At 28.7% G+C, this 10,382-nt stretch overlaps 1 protein-coding gene across 1 annotated transcript in view; it reads right to left on the bottom strand.

Moving 5' to 3' along the window:
* Nucleotides 1-1,643: 1,643 nt before the first annotated feature.
* The window catches only part of LOC149718629 (uncharacterized), a 30,486-nt gene continuing 21,747 nt past the window's right edge, over nucleotides 1,644-10,382 (bottom strand). Inside the window, exons 5-7 of the transcript XR_016372358.1 lie at nucleotides 6,658-10,308; nucleotides 1,786-5,086; nucleotides 1,644-1,658 (exon numbers count right to left, since the gene is read on the bottom strand). The gene's annotated coding sequence lies outside the window, so the exon portion shown is untranslated. The remainder of the gene's footprint in view (nucleotides 1,659-1,785; nucleotides 5,087-6,657; nucleotides 10,309-10,382) is intronic.

The following is a 10,382-nucleotide window of genomic DNA, read 5'->3' as shown; positions in this document are numbered from 1 at the left end:
TCCATTAGAAATGTCGATTTATCAAACCTTAGTTGTATTTCAAATTACGCTTTATCATGATTTTACCATAAATGTCGCTTTATCAAACCTTAAACGTATTTCAAATGTCGATTTATCATACCTTTAATCTAATTCAAAAGCCGTTTTACCAAACTTATACCTTATTTCAAGTGTCGCTTTACCATAACTTTACTTCCACTTATATTGTCGCTTTATCATACCTTAGTTCTATTTCAAATGTCGCTTTGTCATACCTAAATTCTATTTCAAATGTCGCTTTATCATACCTTAGTTCTATTTCAAATGACGCTTAATCTTTATTTTACCATAAATGTCGCTTTATCATACCTTAGTTCTATTTCAAATGACGCTTAATCTTTATTTTACCATAAATGTCGATTTAACATACCTTAAATGTATATCAAATGTCCATTTATCAAACTTAACCCTATTTCAAATGTCGATTTAACATACCTTAAATGTATTTCAAATGTCCATTTATCAAACTTAACTCTACTTCTAATGTCGCTTACTGATACCTTAACTCTACTTCTAATGTCGTTTTATCATAACACAATTTTATTTCAAATGTCGATTTATCGTAACTCAATTCCAAATGTCGCTTTATCATAACTCCTATTCCAAATGTCGCTTTATCATAACTTCTATTCCAAATGTCGCTTTATCATAACTTCCATTTCAAATGTCGCTTTATCATAACTAAGGTCTATTTCAAATGTCGCTTTATCATAACTAAGGTCAATTTCAAATGTCGATTTATCATACCTTAAATCTATTTCAAATGTCGTTTTATCAAACCTGAATTCTATTTCAAACGTCGCTTTACCATCCCTTTAATCTAATTCAAATGCCGTTTTACCAAACTTATACCTTATTTCAAGCGTCGCTTTACCATAACTTTACTTCTACTTAAATTGTCGCTTTATCATACCTTAGTTCTATTTCAAATGTCGCTTTGTCATACCTTAATTCTATTTCAAATGTCCCTTTATCATAAATTGGTCCTATTTCAAATGACGCTTTAACATAACTAAGGTCAATTTCAAATGTCGATTTATCATACCTTAATTCTATTTCAAATGTCGTTTTATAGTACCTTAATTCTATTTCAAATGACGCTTTAACATAACTAAGGTCAATTTCAAATGTCGATTTATCATACCTTAATTCTATTTCAAATGTCGTTTTATCATACCCTAATTCTATTTCAAATGTCGATATATCATACCTTAATTCTATTTCAAAAGTCGCTTTATCATAACTTTAGTTCTATTTCAAATGTCGCATAATCAAATCATAGGATACAGTAATTATATAAAATTAAATGTCATAGATGCCTTTTTTGCCGAATATATATATTTAGAAGTTGTTTTTCATTAAATTGGGGAAGCAATTTAATTGCAAATTTTCAGGTAAAAATATAATATTTAACTCATTGTTGGGGTAAAAATGTTCTACTTATCTAGGAGTTTCCTGTTTGGGGTAAATGTCAAATGTCATTTTGTCACACCTCGATTGTATTTCAAATGTCGCTTTATCATACCTTAGTTCTATTTCAAATGTCGATTTATCATACCTTATTTATATTTCAAATTACGCTTTATCTTGATTTTACCATAAATGTCGCTTTATCATACCTTAATTCTATTTCAAATTACGCTTTATCATACCTTAATTCCATTAGAAATGTCGATTTATCAAACCTTAGTTGTATTTCAAATTACGCTTTATCATGATTTTACCATAAATGTCGCTTTATCATACCTTAAATGTATTTCAAATGTCGATTTATCATACCTTTAATCTAATTCAAAAGCCGTTTTACCAAACTTATACCTTATTTCAAGTGTCGCTTTACCATAACTTTACTTCTACTTAAATTGTCGCTTTATCATACCTTAGTTCTATTTCAAATGTCGCTTTGTCATACCTTAATTCTATTTCAAATGTCGCTTTATCATACCTAATTTCTATTTCAAATGACGCTTAATGTTTATTTTACCATAAATGTCGATTTAACATACCTTAAATGTATTTCAAATGTCCATTTATCAAACTTAACCCTATTTCAAATGTCGCTTTATAATAACGTTAGTTCTATTTCAAATGTCGCTTCATCATACCTTAGTTGAATTTCAAATTACGCTTAATCTTGATTTTACCATAAATGTCGCTTTATCATACCTTAAATGTATTTCAAATGTCGATTTATCATACCTTAAACCTATTTCAAATGTCGTTTTATCATACCTTAGTTCTATTTCAACTGTCGCTTTATCAAACCAGAATTCTATTTCAAATGTCGCTTTACCATACCTTAAGTCTCTTTCAAATGTCGCTTTATCATACCTTAAGTCTCTTTCAAATGTCGCTTTATCATACCTTAGTTCTATTTCAACTGTCGATTTATCATACCTTCGTTCTATTTCAACTGTCGCTTTATCATACCTTAGTTCTATTTCAACTGTCGCTTTATCATACCTTATTTCTATTTCAATATCGCTTTATCATACCTTAAGTCTCTTTCAAATGTCGCTTTATCATACCTTAGTTCTATTTCAAATGTCGCTTTATCATACCTTAGTTCTATTTCAAATGTCGCTTTATCATACCTTAGTTCTATTTCAAATGTCGCTTTATCATACCTTAGTTCTATTTCAAATGTCGCTTTATCATACCTTAGTTCTATTTCAAATGTCGCTTTATCATTCCTTAGTTCTAATTCAAATGACGCTTTGTCATACCTTAACTCTATTTCAAATGTCGTTTCATCATACCTTAATGCTATTTCAAATGTCGTTTCATCATACCTTAATGCTATTTCAAATGTCGCTTTATCATACCTTAACTCTTTTTCAAATGTCGAATTATCATTCCTTAATTCTATTTCAAATGTCGCTTTTTCATAACTTTAGTTCTATTTCAAATGTCGCTTTTTCATAACTTTAGTTCTATTTCAAATGTCGCTTTTTCATAACTTTAGTTCTATTTCAAATGTCGCTTTTTCATAACTTTAGTTCTTTTTCAATTGTCGCATACGCCATTATCAAATCAAAGGTTTTAGTAATTATATAACATTTAAAAGTCAAAGATGCCTTTTTTGCCGTAAATATACATATACTGTATTTAGAAGTTGTAGTTCATTAAATTGGGGAAGATATATGTTGGCAAAGTTTCGGGAAAATATTTAATTTATTGTTGGGGTAAAAATGATCTATTTTTCTAGGAGTTTCCTGTTTGGGATAAATCTCAAATGTCATTTTCAAATGTCGTCTTATCATACCATTAATCTAATTCAAATGCCGTCTTATCATACCATTAATCTAATTCAAATGCCGTTCTATCAAACTTTTACCTTATTTCAAATGTCACTTTACCATAACTTTACTTCTACTTAAATTTTCGCTTTATCATACCTTAATTGTGTTTCAAATGTCGCTAACTGACACCTTAATTGTATTTCAAATGTCGCTAACTGATACCTTAATTGTATTTCAAATGTCGCTTACTGATACCTTAACTCTACTTCTAATGTCGTTTTATCATAACACAATTTTATTTCAAATGTCGATTTATCATAACTCAATTCCAAATGTCGGTTTATCATAATTTCAATTTCAAATGTCGGTTTATCATAACTTCAATTTCAAATGTCGGTTTATCATAACTCCTATTCCAAATGTCGCTTTATCATAACTCCTATTCCAAATGTCGCTTTATCATAACTCCAATTCCAAATGTCGCTTTATCATAACTTCTATTCCAAATGTCGCTTTATCATAACTTCCATTTCAAATGTCGCTTTATCATAACTAAGGTCTATTTCAAATGTCGCTTTATCATCCCTTTAATCTAATTCAAATGCCGTTTTACCAAACTTATACTTTATTTCAAGTGTCGCTTTACCATAACTTTACTTCTACTTAAATTGTCGCTTTATCATACCTTAGTTCTATCTCAAATGTCGTTTTATCATACCTTAATTCTATTTCAAATGTCCCTTTATCATAAATTAGTTCAATTTCAAATGACGCTTTAACATAACTAAGGTCAATTTCAAATGTCGATTTATCATACCTTAATTCTATTTCAAATGTCGTTTTATCATACCTTAATTCTATTTCAAATGTCGATATATCATACCTTAATTCTATTTCAAAAGTCGCTTTATGATAACTTTAGTTCTATTTCAAATGTCGCATAATCAAATCATAGGATACAGTAATTATATAAAATTAAATGTCATAGATGCCTTTTTTGCCGTATATATATATTTAGAAGTTGTTTTTAATTTAATTGGGGAAGCAATTTAATTGCAAATTTTCGGGTAAAAATATAATATTTAACTCAGTGTTGGGGTAAAAATATTCTACTTCTCTAGGAGTTTCCTGTTTGGGGTAAATGTCAAATGTCATTTTGTCACACCTCAATTGTATTTCAAATGTCGCTTTATCATACCTTAGTTCTATTTCAAATGTCGATTTATCATACCTTATTTATATTTCAAATTACGCTTTATCTTGATTTTACCATAAATGTCGCTTTATCATACCTTAATTCTATTTCAAATTACGCTTTATCATACCTTAATTCCATTAGAAATGTCGATTTATCAAACCTTAGTTGTATTTCAAATTACGCTTTATCATGATTTTACCATAAATGTCGCTTTATCAAACCTTAAACGTATTTCAAATGTCGATTTATCATACCTTTAATCTAATTCAAAAGCCGTTTTACCAAACTTATACCTTATTTCAAGTGTCGCTTTACCATAACTTTACTTCCACTTATATTGTCGCTTTATCATACCTTAGTTCTATTTCAAATGTCGCTTTGTCATACCTAAATTCTATTTCAAATGTCGCTTTATCATACCTTAGTTCTATTTCAAATGACGCTTAATCTTTATTTTACCATAAATGTCGCTTTATCATACCTTAGTTCTATTTCAAATGACGCTTAATCTTTATTTTACCATAAATGTCGATTTAACATACCTTAAATGTATATCAAATGTCCATTTATCAAACTTAACCCTATTTCAAATGTCGATTTAACATACCTTAAATGTATTTCAAATGTCCATTTATCAAACTTAACTCTACTTCTAATGTCGCTTACTGATACCTTAACTCTACTTCTAATGTCGTTTTATCATAACACAATTTTATTTCAAATGTCGATTTATCGTAACTCAATTCCAAATGTCGCTTTATCATAACTCCTATTCCAAATGTCGCTTTATCATAACTTCTATTCCAAATGTCGCTTTATCATAACTTCCATTTCAAATGTCGCTTTATCATAACTAAGGTCTATTTCAAATGTCGCTTTATCATAACTAAGGTCAATTTCAAATGTCGATTTATCATACCTTAAATCTATTTCAAATGTCGTTTTATCAAACCTGAATTCTATTTCAAACGTCGCTTTACCATCCCTTTAATCTAATTCAAATGCCGTTTTACCAAACTTATACCTTATTTCAAGCGTCGCTTTACCATAACTTTACTTCTACTTAAATTGTCGCTTTATCATACCTTAGTTCTATTTCAAATGTCGCTTTGTCATACCTTAATTCTATTTCAAATGTCCCTTTATCATAAATTGGTTCTATTTCAAATGACGCTTTAACATAACTAAGGTCAATTTCAAATGTCGATTTATCATACCTTAATTCTATTTCAAATGTCGTTTTATAGTACCTTAATTCTATTTCAAATGACGCTTTAACATAACTAAGGTCAATTTCAAATGTCGATTTATCATACCTTAATTCTATTTCAAATGTCGTTTTATCATACCCTAATTCTATTTCAAATGTCGATATATCATACCTTAATTCTATTTCAAAAGTCGCTTTATCATAACTTTAGTTCTATTTCAAATGTCGCATAATCAAATCATAGGATACAGTAATTATATAAAATTAAATGTCATAGATGCCTTTTTTGCCGAATATATATATTTAGAAGTTGTTTTTCATTAAATTGGGGAAGCAATTTAATTGCAAATTTTCAGGTAAAAATATAATATTTAACTCATTGTTGGGGTAAAAATGTTCTACTTATCTAGGAGTTTCCTGTTTGGGGTAAATGTCAAATGTCATTTTGTCACACCTCGATTGTATTTCAAATGTCGCTTTATCATACCTTAGTTCTATTTCAAATGTCGATTTATCATACCTTATTTATATTTCAAATTACGCTTTATCTTGATTTTACCATAAATGTCGCTTTATCATACCTTAATTCTATTTCAAATTACGCTTTATCATACCTTAATTCCATTAGAAATGTCGATTTATCAAACCTTAGTTGTATTTCAAATTACGCTTTATCATGATTTTACCATAAATGTCGCTTTATCATACCTTAAATGTATTTCAAATGTCGATTTATCATACCTTTAATCTAATTCAAAAGCCGTTTTACCAAACTTATACCTTATTTCAAGTGTCGCTTTACCATAACTTTACTTCTACTTAAATTGTCGCTTTATCATACCTTAGTTCTATTTCAAATGTCGCGTTGTCATACCTTAATTCTATTTCAAATGTCGCTTTATCATACCTAATTTCTATTTCAAATGACGCTTAATGTTTATTTTACCATAAATGTCGATTTAACATACCTTAAATGTATTTCAAATGTCCATTTATCAAACTTAACCCTATTTCAAATGTCGCTTTATAATAACGTTAGTTCTATTTCAAATGTCGCTTCATCATACCTTAGTTGAATTTCAAATTACGCTTAATCTTGATTTTACCATAAATGTCGCTTTATCATACCTTAAATGTATTTCAAATGTCGATTTATCATACCTTAAACCTATTTCAAATGTCGTTTTATCATACCTTAGTTCTATTTCAACTGTCGCTTTATCAAACCAGAATTCTATTTCAAATGTCGCTTTACCATACCTTAAGTCTCTTTCAAATGTCGCTTTATCATACCTTAAGTCTCTTTCAAATGTCGCTTTATCATACCTTAGTTCTATTTCAACTGTCGATTTATCATACCTTCGTTCTATTTCAACTGTCGCTTTATCATACCTTAGTTCTATTTCAACTGTCGCTTTATCATACCTTATTTCTATTTCAATATCGCTTTATCATACCTTAAGTCTCTTTCAAATGTCGCTTTATCATACCTTAGTTCTATTTCAAATGTCGCTTTATCATACCTTAGTTCTATTTCAAATGTCGCTTTATCATACCTTAGTTCTATTTCAAATGTCGCTTTATCATACCTTAGTTCTATTTCAAATGTCGCTTTATCATACCTTAGTTCTATTTCAAATGTCGCTTTATCATTCCTTAGTTCTAATTCAAATGACGCTTTGTCATACCTTAACTCTATTTCAAATGTCGTTTCATCATACCTTAATGCTATTTCAAATGTCGTTTCATCATACCTTAATGCTATTTCAAATGTCGCTTTATCATACCTTAACTCTTTTTCAAATGTCGAATTATCATTCCTTAATTCTATTTCAAATGTCGCTTTTTCATAACTTTAGTTCTATTTCAAATGTCGCTTTTTCATAACTTTAGTTCTATTTCAAATGTCGCTTTTTCATAACTTTAGTTCTATTTCAAATGTCGCTTTTTCATAACTTTAGTTCTTTTTCAATTGTCGCATACGCCATTATCAAATCAAAGGTTTTAGTAATTATATAACATTTAAAAGTCAAAGATGCCTTTTTTGCCGTAAATATACATATACTGTATTTAGAAGTTGTAGTTCATTAAATTGGGGAAGATATATGTTGGCAAAGTTTCGGGAAAATATTTAATTTATTGTTGGGGTAAAAATGATCTATTTTTCTAGGAGTTTCCTGTTTGGGATAAATCTCAAATGTCATTTTCAAATGTCGTCTTATCATACCATTAATCTAATTCAAATGCCGTCTTATCATACCATTAATCTAATTCAAATGCCGTTCTATCAAACTTTTACCTTATTTCAAATGTCACTTTACCATAACTTTACTTCTACTTAAATTTTCGCTTTATCATACCTTAATTGTGTTTCAAATGTCGCTAACTGACACCTTAATTGTATTTCAAATGTCGCTAACTGATACCTTAATTGTATTTCAAATGTCGCTTACTGATACCTTAACTCTACTTCTAATGTCGTTTTATCATAACACAATTTTATTTCAAATGTCGATTTATCATAACTCAATTCCAAATGTCGGTTTATCATAATTTCAATTTCAAATGTCGGTTTATCATAACTTCAATTTCAAATGTCGGTTTATCATAACTCCTATTCCAAATGTCGCTTTATCATAACTCCTATTCCAAATGTCGCTTTATCATAACTCCAATTCCAAATGTCGCTTTATCATAACTTCTATTCCAAATGTCGCTTTATCATAACTTCCATTTCAAATGTCGCTTTATCATAACTAAGGTCTATTTCAAATGTCGCTTTATCATCCCTTTAATCTAATTCAAATGCCGTTTTACCAAACTTATACTTTATTTCAAGTGTCGCTTTACCATAACTTTACTTCTACTTAAATTGTCGCTTTATCATACCTTAGTTCTATCTCAAATGTCGTTTTATCATACCTTAATTCTATTTCAAATGTCCCTTTATCATAAATTAGTTCAATTTCAAATGACGCTTTAACATAACTAAGGTCAATTTCAAATGTCGATTTATCATACCTTAATTCTATTTCAAATGTCGTTTTATCATACCTTAATTCTATTTCAAATGTCGATATATCATACCTTAATTCTATTTCAAAAGTCGCTTTATGATAACTTTAGTTCTATTTCAAATGTCGCATAATCAAATCATAGGATACAGTAATTATATAAAATTAAATGTCATAGATGCCTTTTTTGCCGTATATATATATTTAGAAGTTGTTTTTAATTTAATTGGGGAAGCAATTTAATTGCAAATTTTCGGGTAAAAATATAATATTTAACTCAGTGTTGGGGTAAAAATATTCTACTTCTCTAGGAGTTTCCTGTTTGGGGTAAATGTCAAATGTCATTTTGTCACACCTCAATTGTATTTCAAATGTCGCTTTATCATACCTTAGTTCTATTTCAAATGTCGATTTATCATACCTTATTTATATTTCAAATTACGCTTTATCTTGATTTTACCATAAATGTCGCTTTATCATACCTTAATTCTATTTCAAATTACGCTTTATCATACCTTAATTCCATTAGAAATGTCGATTTATCAAACCTTAGTTGTATTTCAAATTACGCTTTATCATGATTTTACCATAAATGTCGCTTTATCAAACCTTAAACGTATTTCAAATGTCGATTTATCATACCTTTAATCTAATTCAAAAGCCGTTTTACCAAACTTATACCTTATTTCAAGTGTCGCTTTACCATAACTTTACTTCCACTTATATTGTCGCTTTATCATACCTTAGTTCTATTTCAAATGTCGCTTTGTCATACCTAAATTCTATTTCAAATGTCGCTTTATCATACCTTAGTTCTATTTCAAATGACGCTTAATCTTTATTTTACCATAAATGTCGCTTTATCATACCTTAGTTCTATTTCAAATGACGCTTAATCTTTATTTTACCATAAATGTCGATTTAACATACCTTAAATGTATATCAAATGTCCATTTATCAAACTTAACCCTATTTCAAATGTCGATTTAACATACCTTAAATGTATTTCAAATGTCCATTTATCAAACTTAACTCTACTTCTAATGTCGCTTACTGATACCTTAACTCTACTTCTAATGTCGTTTTATCATAACACAATTTTATTTCAAATGTCGATTTATCGTAACTCAATTCCAAATGTCGCTTTATCATAACTCCTATTCCAAATGTCGCTTTATCATAACTTCTATTCCAAATGTCGCTTTATCATAACTTCCATTTCAAATGTCGCTTTATCATAACTAAGGTCTATTTCAAATGTCGCTTTATCATAACTAAGGTCAATTTCAAATGTCGATTTATCATACCTTAAATCTATTTCAAATGTCGTTTTATCAAACCTGAATTCTATTTCAAACGTCGCTTTACCATCCCTTTAATCTAATTCAAATGCCGTTTTACCAAACTTATACCTTATTTCAAGCGTCGCTTTACCATAACTTTACTTCTACTTAAATTGTCGCTTTATCATACCTTAGTTCTATTTCAAATGTCGCTTTGTCATACCTTAATTCTATTTCAAATGTCCCTTTATCATAAATTGGTTCTATTTCAAATGACGCTTTAACATAACTAAGGTCAATTTCAAATGTCGATTTATCATACCTTAATTCTATTTCAAATGTCGTTTTATAGTACCTTAATTCTATTTCAAATGACGCTTTAACATAACTAAGGTC

This window comes from Phalangium opilio, unplaced genomic scaffold (assembly GCF_054372755.1).
Source record: "Phalangium opilio isolate 3A_F unplaced genomic scaffold, DU_Popi_V2 ptg000002l_1, whole genome shotgun sequence".
NCBI classification, from domain to species: Eukaryota; Metazoa; Arthropoda; class Arachnida; order Opiliones; family Phalangiidae; genus Phalangium; species Phalangium opilio.
This window is presented reverse-complemented; position numbering and strand designations above follow the sequence as displayed.